The sequence below is a fragment of the Psammomys obesus genome, unplaced genomic scaffold (assembly GCF_907164565.1).
Source record: "Psammomys obesus unplaced genomic scaffold, mPsaObe1.curated_primary_1811, whole genome shotgun sequence".
NCBI classification, from domain to species: domain Eukaryota; kingdom Metazoa; phylum Chordata; class Mammalia; order Rodentia; family Muridae; genus Psammomys; species Psammomys obesus.
Window position 1 is genome coordinate 480192 of NW_026596158.1, and position 12075 is coordinate 492266.

Sequence of the window (12075 nt, forward strand, 5' to 3'; positions counted from 1 at the left end):
GAGAGAGCAGAGTGAACTTGAGGGTCCACACACAGCCCGGGGGGTGGGGGGTGGAAAGAGGTGCCTTCTGCCATTGATCTCAGTCAGGCCTCCGGAGAACCCAGGGCCGCCCTTCTCTGGGCCTCTCTAGCTTCCCGGAGCTCTGTGCAGAAGGCCCTCAGCCACCAGGCCTCCGGGCTGCATGGTGGGGTGGTTCCGTGGCAGACTCTTCTGGACAGCCAGCCAAGCAACGAGAGGCCCAGTCGGGGGAGACAGCCCAGGAGCAGGACCAAGAGGGAGGGAGGACGCCAGTGTGGGAGGACTGCAGGGTGGGATCTCAGCCGGGTCCTTTGGGGCAGGACCCACTGCCGGCTCTGCACCCACGGCTGGGCAACAGCAGCAAGCTGAGCTGGCCCCAGAGAGACTCCGTGTCAGAGGTCCCTTCGGCGAGCTCCTGGAGTCCAGCTGCCCTCGCTGGGAAGCTCATCTGCAGATGTTGTTTCTGAGGGTGAGGCCAGAATACCAAGCCTTTCTCCGTTTGCCACCTTGCTGGCCCTCCTGAAAGCAGCAGGGCAGCTGCCACTGTTCTTTTCTTCGCAGACCTGCCCTCGGGCCCCTCAATCTCTGCTAGCGGTTGAACCTCGGGTGGTGGAGGGAAAGCCCTGACTTTGGCGTTTGAGGTTGCTGTGGAGCCCCGAGCACCTGGGTCCATTCTCGGAGGTGAAGTTTGTTCAGTCAGATGTGGAAATGTTCCTTTCCTGCAGGGTCATGGGAGGCTTCGGGAAGCTGATGTGTAAGAAAGCACCAGCCTGTGGAGAAGGTTCTTGATTGATAGCTGCTGCCGCCGTGCTTCGTGGCAGCTGAGAGCAGAGGGGGACTCTGGAGTAGGCAGCCCGTGTTTCTGGACTGGAGGAGTGGGTTCAGGGTTGACGTGTTGCGGGTGTGGGTTCTGATGCGCTATGCTGCTGGCTTGCGCTGCGCTCCTGTGCCCTGTGCTCTAGCACTGTACCCATGCGTGACGCCCTGGTGTGTGGGCGGGGCTCTCACCTCCAGGTGTGGATAAGACACCGAGGCACACGATGAGCGCAGCACGTTTTGCTTATTTGGGTTGTATTAATGCGTTCACTTGAGTTTACAGGTAAGCATGCCCATGCAATTTGTTGCCTTCCTGCTTTGAGATAAGGTCTGTCACCAAACCTGAAGCTTACTGTTTCAGCTAGACAAGATCTTCTTGTCTCTACCGACCCCAAAATGCTGGGGCTGCAAGCTTGAAATTTTATGTATGAGTGTTTTGCCTGCATGTAAGGCTGTGTACCGTGTGTGTGTGCCTGGAACCCTTGGAGGCCAGGAAAGGGGCCAGATCCCCTGGGACTGGAGTCACAGATGGTCGTGAACGGCCGTATGGGTGCTGGGAACCTTCTCGAGAGCAGCTAATGCCCTTTACTGTCAAGCCTTCTCTCCAGCCCTGCTGCCTGGCCTTTTCGGTGGTGGCTGCGGGTTCAGACTGCAGCCCTTGTTTCTGCAGAGCAGGCGCTTTCACCCTTTGAGCATTTTCTCAGCCCTGTTTGTTGAGACAGGACCTTGCTCTGTAGCTCAGGCTTTCCTGAAATTCATCATGATCCTCTTGCTGAGACTATAGGCATATACCCATTATGCCTGGCTATGTGAGGTGTTGTTTTTTTTCTCATACAGTATAGCCCTGGCTGGTCATGAACTTTTGTTAATGGACCTGTCTCTGTCTTCCAAATTTTGGTATTACAGTTTGATACCATCATACTTGAAAGAAACAATTAAAAAACAGACTATTTTGAATTATCTATCTATCTATCTATCTATCTATCTATCTATCTATTTTATCTACTATCTATCTGTCATAACATATTTGAGGCAGGATCTCATTATGTAGGCCTGGCTGTCTTAGAACTCACTGTGCACCAGGCTGGCCCCTGACTCATAGATATCCACCTGCCTCTGCTCCTGAGTGCTGAGATTAAAGGTATGCACTACATTGCCTGGTTGGCTTTTATTGAGTCTTTTTTTTTTTTTTTTTTTTTTTTAATAATGTTTTGCCTATGTGCCTACAGGCCAGAAGAGGCCACCAGATCCCATTATAGATGGTTATGAGCCACCATGTGGTTGCTGGGAATTGAACTCAGGACCTCTGGAAGAGCAGACAGGGCTCTTAACCTCTTGAGCCATCTCTCCAGCCCCTATTGAGTCCTTTTTATGCCATGTGTGGTTCTGGTTGCCCAGGATAGCACCCAGTCTAAGCAGAGGGGCAGAGAAAGCCTGTTTGCCCATGGGAGTGGCCTGGGAAGGGAACAATGGAATGGTGGGGCTTGGGAAGCTCCTGAGGAGAGAGCAGGCAGGCTGTAATAGAAGTCAGGAGGGGTGGGCTGGTTAAGGTTGGGAGCCCAACAGAGTTGGCCACAGTGGCTGGACCTGAGGGAGCGGTCAAGGATAGATGGCAGGAACTCCTGATTGAGGAGGATGGCCAGGAAAGCAGGTGGGTGGCTCTGTGAGGAGAGGCTGAATGGGACTCCAGCAGCGGCCTGACTGGTGGGCATGGAGCCAACCGCAGTTTGCTTTATGGACAGGCTCTCTTAGGGCCCAGCTTTTCAAACTGATATGCAGAGGCCTTGGAGTGGATCCTGGAGTAGTCTCTGTTCTTCAGCCATGCTTTCCATTTGGATGGGATTTTCTTTTCAAAAAAAAGAAAATCTGGGCATGGTGGCATGTGCCTTTAATCCTGACACTTGGGAGGCAGAGGCAAGGGGATCTCTGTGAATTTGAGGCCAGCCTTCTCTATAAAGTGAGTTCCAGGATAGCCAGGGCTACACAGAGAAACTGGTGTCTTGAAAAACCAAAGAAAAAACTTAATATAGACATGCTGTAAATCGCCTTTATTAGTTCATCCCAACCCCGCTCACTATGTTGTTAAGTCATTTCCTTGACCCTCACTAGGGTTCCAGGTGGTCCTGGATTTCAGAGTTTGCCTTTGTGTAACAGCTGGCATTTCCCCCCAGGCTTGTCACATTGCCAGCTGTACCCTAAGCATATCACTGGATTGCTGTGGCAGCGCAGGGGTATTAAAAAAATTATCTTCTCCCTGTCTCTCTCTTTCAAGACAGAGTCTCACTGACTATGCCTGGCTAGCATGAAACTCCCTGAGACCAGGCTGGCCTTGAACTCACAGAGCTCCCCCTGCTTCTTCAGTTTCTTGACCACTATCATACTCAGTCTAAAAAATTGTTTTTTGAGGTAACATAAGCACATTCTTAGTCCTATTGGTGCTTAGTCCTATTTTGCAGAGAAGGGAGCATTTTTCCAGAGGAGCCCTAGGCAGCTCCCTGGAAGAGGGGAAGAGCAGGACTCCATATCACTGGGCTGCCGTCTAGCATGGCTGTTTTCAGGCAGGGATGGGCACAGATGTGGCTTCTGGTCAGGTGCCCTGATGCCCTCTCAGCCAGAGAGTCCTGGCCACCCTCCTCCTCCATCAGACTCCAGGAGTCACGTGCCAGGGGTGTAGGGAGCCGCACCTGCAGCCTGGTAGCTGCTAGGTGTGTGCTCTGTTGTACGCTAAGTGATCTTGGTTAAGTAAAAGGGAAACGTGGTTCTTCCGTACTCTAGCAGCCGAGGTGCCCGGTGTCCACAGTTCCAAGGTTGGCTTGGCTTGTTCTCCGTAGGGACAGAAATTTCCTGCACTGATTCAGTACATTGTCCCTTGTGACTTGTGTTCCCAGTTTAGGCTCTGGCCTCAGCCTGCTTATCCGCAAGCTGGGAAGGTGGTACATTTGTCCAGCAGGACTTCCGTTAGCTTGTGCCTGCACTGGGGGAGCCCTCCCCAGACGCCTGCCTGTGTGTCCCTGGGCACCCTCTGAGCACAGGCCCTGCTTTGGGAGACGCAGGGAGGAGTGCTGGCAGTGAAGCTGCCAGTGAGAGAGCGTGGGTGTGCACGGGTGTGCATACGGGCATGCCGGCTCTGCGAGGTGTCTGAGGCCATGAGGAACGCTTGCACATGGTAGGGAGCGATGTGAGGAGGGCGATGGCTCCGTTCTCTGGGAGCAAAGGCAGGCCGTTGTGAGCTTAGGGGTCCAATGGCAGAAGTGCAGTCCCTTGGACTATGTATTTTCGCTCTCTAGTTGTTAGCTACTCTCAATACTTACCTTCTTTCTATCAGGTATGTTTCTGTGGCCCCCACGTGAGGCACACGGTGTGAGTGTCAGGAAGGCTGTGATACAGCTGCTCACTGAGAACCTGCGCCCCTGCACGAGAGGCAGAATGGTTCGTGCGCAGCCCCCATCCCTCTGTTTTAGGCCCACAGGGAGAACCTGAGCCTCCAGAGATACAAGGCCTGGCCCACTGGTTCTTTTCTCACTGCAGAGCCTTAGGTCCTGTGAAGAACGGGACCAGCTTTCCGTGGGGCTTGTTTAGTTCACAGTTTTGCTGAGCTCTTCATGGGCTTTTCTGTGACCTCGCCTTGGGCTTACGTAAGCTGCCTTTCTCCGTGATACTGGGTACCTTGACTGTGCTATGGAATTCACGTATATATTTTGCCCTCTCCTCCCACAGCAGGGTTCTGTTTGGTCATCCTTGGTCATCTGTTGCATCCCTGGTGCCAGCGCTGACACAGTGGACACCATATTTGGGGACCCAGTGAAAGTGGAGTGTCTGGTTTGACCTTCCCTGGGCGGTCTGGAGCACAAAAGCTGTGTCTCTAATTGTTAGCCCTCCTGGAATTAATTAAAGTTTTAGGGCTGGCCCTGTGATGTTTAGGGCTAGAAACAGTAGGGGGACCAGGGCAGACTCTGTTCCTACCTTTGGAGCTCTTGGGCCAGCAGAGGCGGCCACATTGCCAGAGACAAGAAGAGGTCCATTTTGTGAGGGGAGGGGCAGGCTGAGCTCTGAGTATCAAGTGTCCTTGTCCTAGGAGAAGACAGCCAGGAAAGGTTTCCCTGAAGCATGGAGCAGGGCTAAGGAAGCACGGTGAGCAGCGCCCTTGGTGGGGAGCACAGCGCGGGGCTAAGGAAGCGAAGTGCCGTGAACAGCGCCCTTGCCAGGGAGCGCGGCGTGTGCAGAGGTCCTGGGTAAGAGCGGATCCGTCAAGGGTCCCGGAGGAGGATGGCTGCGTGTGTTGGTCTGCTGAGGCTGCCGTTGAGAGGAAGGGCTGCAGCAGGTGTCTCTGTCTCTGACAGCCTCTGGAGGGCCTTGGGCATGTTCCATGTGGGCCTGGGAGAGGCCCTGGGTACGGTCAGCTGTGCTTGGAGAGGCCCACTGAGCGCGGCTGCGGCTCTTGGTTTGTTTGGAGAACATGGCTAGGCAGAGTGGGATACTTGACCGGATCTCTGGGGGTGCAATGAGGGAAGGTGTGTGTGTTGGGGTGGTGGGGAAGACAGGGAGATCTGCTCTGGGCTTATTCTTGCCCCGGTCTCTGGCAGCTGCCACACCTTCATCCTGCTTCAGTCCCACCTTCTTCAGGAGACAGATGGGAGGGTGGGGGATGTGTGGTGGAGAAGAAAGTTAAGTCTTTCTAAATGCCACCATCTCACCAAGGAGGTGGAGTAGGTAAAAATTTACATGTTCAGAAATATCCTCTATCTCCACCCCCCAGAGGGAATGATGCCACCTGACCAGCACAGCTGCTGCTTTAGGAAGCATGCAGTTTGGGTCCTGAGGCCGCCCTGAGGCCCACACCCGGAACTCTTGTTAGCCCGTTCCTTCTGATTCCTTCTGTGTATGACACTGAGGCACCCATCTCCTCGTGTGCTGAAGCTCAGGACGGGGGATCCACACTGACCCTGTGTTACTCTTCTAAAAGCCCTGCTCGAAGTTACGATGTTGAAGCCAGTTTGGACTATCTAACAGCGAGACCAAGTCCTAAATACCGTGCAGCAGTCTTTCTCTCCCCGCCTTCTTCTTGTGCTGGGATGGAATCCAGGGCCCCACATGCTAGTTAAGCATGCTCCCACTGAGCCATTTCCCTTAACCCTCTGCTAGTTTTCATTTTGAGGCGCGTCTCACTAAGTTCAAGACAGGCTTTGGACTCTCTGTAGCTTGGGAAGGCCCTGAGCTTGTGATCCACTGGCTGCAGCCTTATGAGATCTGGGATTATGACTTTGACACAGTACTTCGTGTGTGTGTGTGTGTGTGTGTGTGTGTACAAGCTCATGCATACATTCAGGCACCATGCTATGCACACGAATTTCAGAAGACAACATTGTGAAATGTGGGGGTTGGTTTTCTCTGCCGTGTGGGTCCTGGGAATGGAACTCAGGTTGTCTGGCTTGGTGGTGAGTCTCTTTACCAAGATGGAAATTAGTACCTTTCTGGCACCCATCCACAACAGGATGGATAAATAAACTAGTGAAAATGTCCAAGCACAAAGGGCCATGACCTGAAACACAGAAGACCCAGAAAAAGAAATGAACAAGGAGTAGCTACCAGGGCAGGCCAGCTCCAGAGAGGACTGAAGGCAGGAGTGGGCACGCTTGCGAGCTGATAGTGCTCCCTGTGAACACATGGCTGTGCATCACCCTTTCTGCTTCTACTGCGTTCGAGAAAGTCTTCATCACAGGAAATTGTCATATGAAAGAGTTCCAGTTTGGGAGTTGAGACAGTGCAGAAGAGCCCAATTCAGGTTTCTGAACTGCCAAAGCAGGAGTCTCCCACTTCCTCAGAAAGGCACTTGCTTCAGCCTCCCCTCTAGGAAGGCCTGACCCCCAAAGTCCTGAGGACCTAGCTTTCAAGCCCAGCTCTGCTGTATCTTGGCCATAGGAGTGAAATCACATGTGTGGTTAGCTCTGGGCAGGGAGGAAAGGTGACTGGAGATGGCCAAAGGGGCTCTGACCACAGCTGGTGAGATTTATTCTGTCTAAGCAGTGGCTGAGAGCCAATCGTGGTCACACACACCTGTGACCCCAACATCTGGAAGGCTAAGGCAGGCGAACTGCCCTGAGGTTTGGGCCAGTCTGGACTACATAGGGAGTGGAGCCCAGCCTGGGCAACGTGTAAGGCCCTGTTTCAAAACACACACACACACACACACACACACACACACACACACACACACAAAACAAAACACTGCTGAGCGCATAGCTATCGTAGACCAATCTTTTATATCAAACAGAAGAATCTAGTATCATCGTTTTAACTTGTCTTTGGGGCTAGGTATATGGTTCAGTTGGTAAAATACAAGAACCTGAACTCAGTCCCCAGACCTGTGAAAAAGCTGGGCTTGGGGGCTAGAGACGGGCAGATCCTTGGGGCTTACTGTGCTCAGTGAACTCCAGTCCAGTGAGAGACTGTCTTAAGAGACAGGGGGACAGTGCCTGAAGATTGCACCAAGGTTGTCCTCTGGCCTCTCCATACAGTACGCACATAACCCTGCACACAGCCACACACGTGAATGTGCACATACACACGGTTGTCTTCAAGACATTGTATTTCCATCTGTCTAGCTCATGCACTACTCTCAGTGGTATTCAGAGGCCCCCTTGGAAGCCAGCTATCACAGCTCGGGGTTCAGATAAGAGAGGTAATTATTGATGACACTAAGGACCTGAACTGGCAGGGTTCATGGGCAGAGAAGGAGAAGAGGGTCCACCTTGTGTAGCTGGACACAGCCTAGAGAACAAGTTAAGCTTCGCAAAACACGGTTCCTGAGCTTACGATGTGAGGGTACATAGATCGCAGCACTGCCCACACCTTTCTCCACTCCGGGACATGTGGTCACTGAAGCCAGAGCCCTTCCATCCTGAGCCCAAGCAGTACGAGGCCTGCACCATCCCTCTTACTTCCCCTGAGGCCTTCCGTTCCAGCAGTGCTTGGCTTCTGAGACCACCGAAACTCCTGCTCCTTAAGGGAAGAGAAGCACAGGTCACAGGCTAGGCTGTGCTCATGCCACTTTGAGAAGCCTTCCAGATTCCCTTACCTCAGTGAGGGAAGAGCAGGGTCTTGCCTGTCCCAGGTATCCCTGGATCCCCGTGGCCTTCCTGTATTGGGCACACGGTGGGTGCTTGGCAAAAGTATGTCATGGCTGTAATTCCACAGACCTGTAATCCCAGCTCCTCAAGACACAGAGCCAAGTGGGTTGCAAATTCAAATACTCTTGGGCTATAGAGTAAGTTCTCAGCCAGTGTAGGTAACTTGGGACCATGCCTCTAGGTTAAAGAGAGGGTTTGGGCTCATGCTTGCCTCGTATGCACAAGACTCCAGCTTGAATTCCCATTTCTGGAAGACCATGAAATGAACATATGTAGAGTGAAACTTGGTACCAGAAACAGCTCAAAACAAGCTCAGTTCCCCTCGGCAGCTGGCTGTGGCCTCTCACCCCCTCAGTGGCCTGGTTTCCCTGCCAGACTCAGAGATGGGCCCTGAGAGGCAGGAGGGCGGCGAGGATCCGCACTTCCCAGTGGCAGCATCGGCGGGGAGCTCCTTCCTGACCCGAGTCCTGCTGAGGAAGGGGCAGGGAAAGCCCCACCCCATTTTGCCCCACAGCCTGTCCCCTACTGCTGAACCAGGCTTTCCCTCTTAGAAGAGGAACTGCTCAGAAAGAAAATTCAGAGACAAAAACCTGTCATTGACAGGCAGGGTCTGGTGTGGGGCTTGAGGACCGGGCAGGGGGACCTGTTTCTCAGCAGCTGGCATCCACTGTCAGCTGGTTTACTGCTTACAAGAGCATTTTGGTAAAAGTCCATGGTGTGGAAAACATCCACGTGCCACAGAAATACCACAGAAAGGGCTGGTTACTGGGAAAGTGCTGGGTTTGGCTAGCCAAATACTGAGTTTTAGTTATTCCTGATAATTTTCATGCAGGCCTCACCATTTTACATCCCTGCAGTAGGCCACACATAGCATTGTGAGTTTTTGGGTCTTAGCTCTCCCTGGCAGGTGGCATCATTAATCTCTGTCGCCTCATAACTAATAAGCTTTGTGTGTTTCTTGTTTAGGCATCCCTTCCTGTGAGGACCCCTTGTTCTGTTCACCTGGCCTCCTAGGTGGCTCGCATTTAGTCACCAGCTGCAGTCTCAGCTCTGGCCCTTTACACACGCATACGTGGACACTGTGGGAAGCAGCAGCTAGCGTGTGACACACACACAGCGGCTCCCTGCTGGTGTGTGCAGAAAGGCAAGCAGGACGGGTTTCCATGTGCTCGGGTTCCACAGGCACGTCCCTGTCCCCCTCTGAGTGCCCTCAGTGAGCAGGCCATCCGCTTGGCTGTGCCGCCTGGAATTTCATCACCGCAGCACTGCGTCACAGACACCTCGGCTGAGGCGCCACCCTTAGTGGGAGGACGGCTAGAGCCAGGCAGGACACAGGGGATCTTCCAATTCCTCCCCCTGCTCTTGCCTGCCTGAGCTGCTGCTGACTTCTCAGTTGCTGAACCGAGACTGTGTAAAGTGTCTCTGGCGTGTGGAGCTGTGGCCAGGGCCCCTACCACTCAGCTGGGAGACCCAAGGTAAACGGCTGCCCTTTGCCGAGCCTCTGCCCTCACTTGGGCATGTTATAGTCCTCTGGTCGGGTACTGGGTTGGCAGTGGCCCTCAGACTCTGAAACCCTGACCATTCCTGGCGCACCTGGATGCCTCCATGTAGCTCTTAACAACAGCAACTGTGGGCAGAGCTGTGCTTCAGGCACCACAGAGGCTCACGCTAGGTGCACTGTGGCTACTGGGTCTCAGAGGCTTCAAGAGGCGACATTGCTTTGGGCTCTTACTTCTCTTCCCAGCTCACTAGGAAGTATTCAGGACCGACCCATAGCCAGGGACACTTTAGTCTTTTGGTTTGGGGGCTTCGACACTGGGCCTGAGCAGTCTCTCTGGCTTCCTTTGCATTCTGCCCCAGCCATAGCGATTTTCCATTTTCCTGCCTGAAACTCTTTCCATGTGCTCCCTCCGTTACTGAGGCTTTGTTCACGTGTGCCTGTCACTGTGCAGCCACACAGCTTCAATCCGTGCTATTTCCTCCTCATTTCCGCTCAGCACCTCTCCAGCCCTGACATTGTTCTATGGTACGTGTGTGCGTGCGTGCGTGTGTGCGTGCGTGCGTGTGTGTGTGTGTGTGTGTGTGTACCTGTCGTCCCTCTTCAGAATGTGAGTTTTGCAAGGCCCTTCACTGTGTCTATATCTGGCGCCTAGGCACCCTCAGGAGGTTGGCGGCATGGGCTGAGTTCAGGTGCTCCACAGCTCGGCCCGTTGATTGCTTGGGGGCGTCAGGGCGGGCTGTCTACCCCAGTAGTGTTGGTGGGTGTGGGGCAGTTGCCCAGAAGGCCTCAAACTGCCCCTGCACAGCTTTAAAAGATCTGAGAGTGCACCACCTCCCTGAGGCCCCCAGGGGAGAGGATCTAGAAGGTGTGAGCGGAGGGGGAAGGGCCGAGCAGCCACTGTCCAGATGGTGTGCCCTTGCTTTCTTGGTTCAGGAAGCACTCACGTGGTCCCGTTGGTATAGGGAGGACTTTGTTCTGTTTTCTAAGCACACTGGGGAGCTGTCAAGGGTTTGGACATGGAAAGACAAGGTCAGATGTAGATGGAGGGTTGAGACTGAGGCTAAGGAATAGGAAGAGGCCTGAGTGGGGAGGAGCCAGGCCTGCAGGACTCCGGGCTGAGGCAGGGAGAGTGTGCAGGGTGGGTGGGCAGACAGCTGTCTGAATGAGACAGTAGAGGCAGGTCTGTACAGCCTGGTGCGCCAAGCTGAGGACTTGGCATTTTTTGCCAAGGACATGGGGGCCGTGGAGGATTTTGAGCTGAGGAAGGACGGAATCTTTGTTTGGGTGCCCTGGAACTCATTCTGTAGACCAGTCTGGCCTCCAACTCACAGAAATCTGCCTGCCTTTCCCTCCTGTGTATTGGGATTAAAGGCATATGCCACCATACTTGGCTTAATCCTGAGTCATTTTTGAGGGTCCCTTTGGCCACTGAATTGGGGCAGGGAGGTAAGACCCCAGGAAGATGTGGAAGAGGATCCTACCAGCCAGCATTAGAGAGAGAGTGGGGAGGTTGAAATAGATGGGATTTTGGGGCTGAGGGCCGCCGAGCTCCTGTGTGTTTGGGGTCTGTGGGCGGGGGAGGAGCAGGGCCCCTTGTTGTTCTGGCCCCACACTCCTTCACTGTCTCTGCAGCTCGGAGCCCAGCCTGTGATTTCGCACCCTTCTATCCTCCCTGTCTTTGGCCACCTTGCCTTTCCTTTGCTTCCTCCCACTTACCTCCCTTCCTTTTGCCCAGTGCCTGGGCAGCCTGCCACTGTCACATGCCAAGCAGTACTGTGTCCAGCCCACCAGCTCCCCTGGGGCACGAGAGAAAGCTGATGCCCATGGTGTCCCTAGAGCCAACTGCTACTTCTCCAGGGGCCTCTGTAGCTCCTGACCTGCTGTCCGCAAATAACCCTGGGCTGGGAGAGGCAGGCACAAGGCACTGTGGGCTCCATGGCCCTTGTCCAGGCCCAGGCTTCCAGGTAAGGGCCAGCTGGTGGCCGCCCGCTGATGCCCTCCCCTCTTCTCAGGGAACCTGAAACTCAGCGGCAGCTTCGGCGTCTGTTAGTCTGTTGGCTGTTAGTCCCTGAGGACAGATGCAGAGGTCTTAGAGAAGGGACCAGAACCTTGGTCAATCCCCAGGACTGGCCTCTCAGTCCCAGACCAGTGTGTGTGCAGTAGGTTTCCCTCAGGGTACCAGCACTTCTGAGACTTGCATTCTCCTTATCCGCCTGGTGGGAACACAGAGGAACCCGAAGTTGGGGGCGATGAGGTGGGTCTCCCTGTACTTGGGAGGGAGACAGTACTTAGTTTGCTTAGGGTGGTGTGTTGAGTTGGAAAGAAACGAGTGTGTGCATGAGTCTGTCTGTCTTGGGGGCAGGCAGATGCTGGTGGCTCTGAGCACACCCTGGGTGCCCAGGGCTGTCTGATTCATCCTGGGTTAGCTCAGTGCTGGGGCGGTGGGGTGAGGCAGGAGGTGGGGCTGTGGCTACCTTGCTCTCTTCCTGTAGGCGAGAAGGGGAGAAGAGCTTTGCTGCAGAGCCTGTGCACATTCGGCTCTTTGGGGACCCCATGTTTCCTTCTCAGGACTGGGCCCCAAGGGAAGAGCTTCCCGCAGCTCCCTGGCTGTAC

General features: G+C 54.1%; 1 protein-coding gene across 2 annotated transcripts in view; it reads left to right on the forward strand.

The window, feature by feature from the left end:
* Akt2 (AKT serine/threonine kinase 2) overlaps window positions 1-12075 on the forward strand; it is a 48358-nt gene that overhangs the window by 4453 nt on the left and 31830 nt on the right. The window contains exon 1 of one of the 2 annotated variants that reach the window (XM_055594844.1): window positions 9140-9436. The exons of the other annotated variant lie outside the window; for it this stretch is intronic. The gene's annotated coding sequence lies outside the window, so the exon portion shown is untranslated. Of the gene's footprint in view, window positions 1-9139; window positions 9437-12075 lie in introns of those variants that run through there. 2 annotated transcript variants of the gene reach the window in all.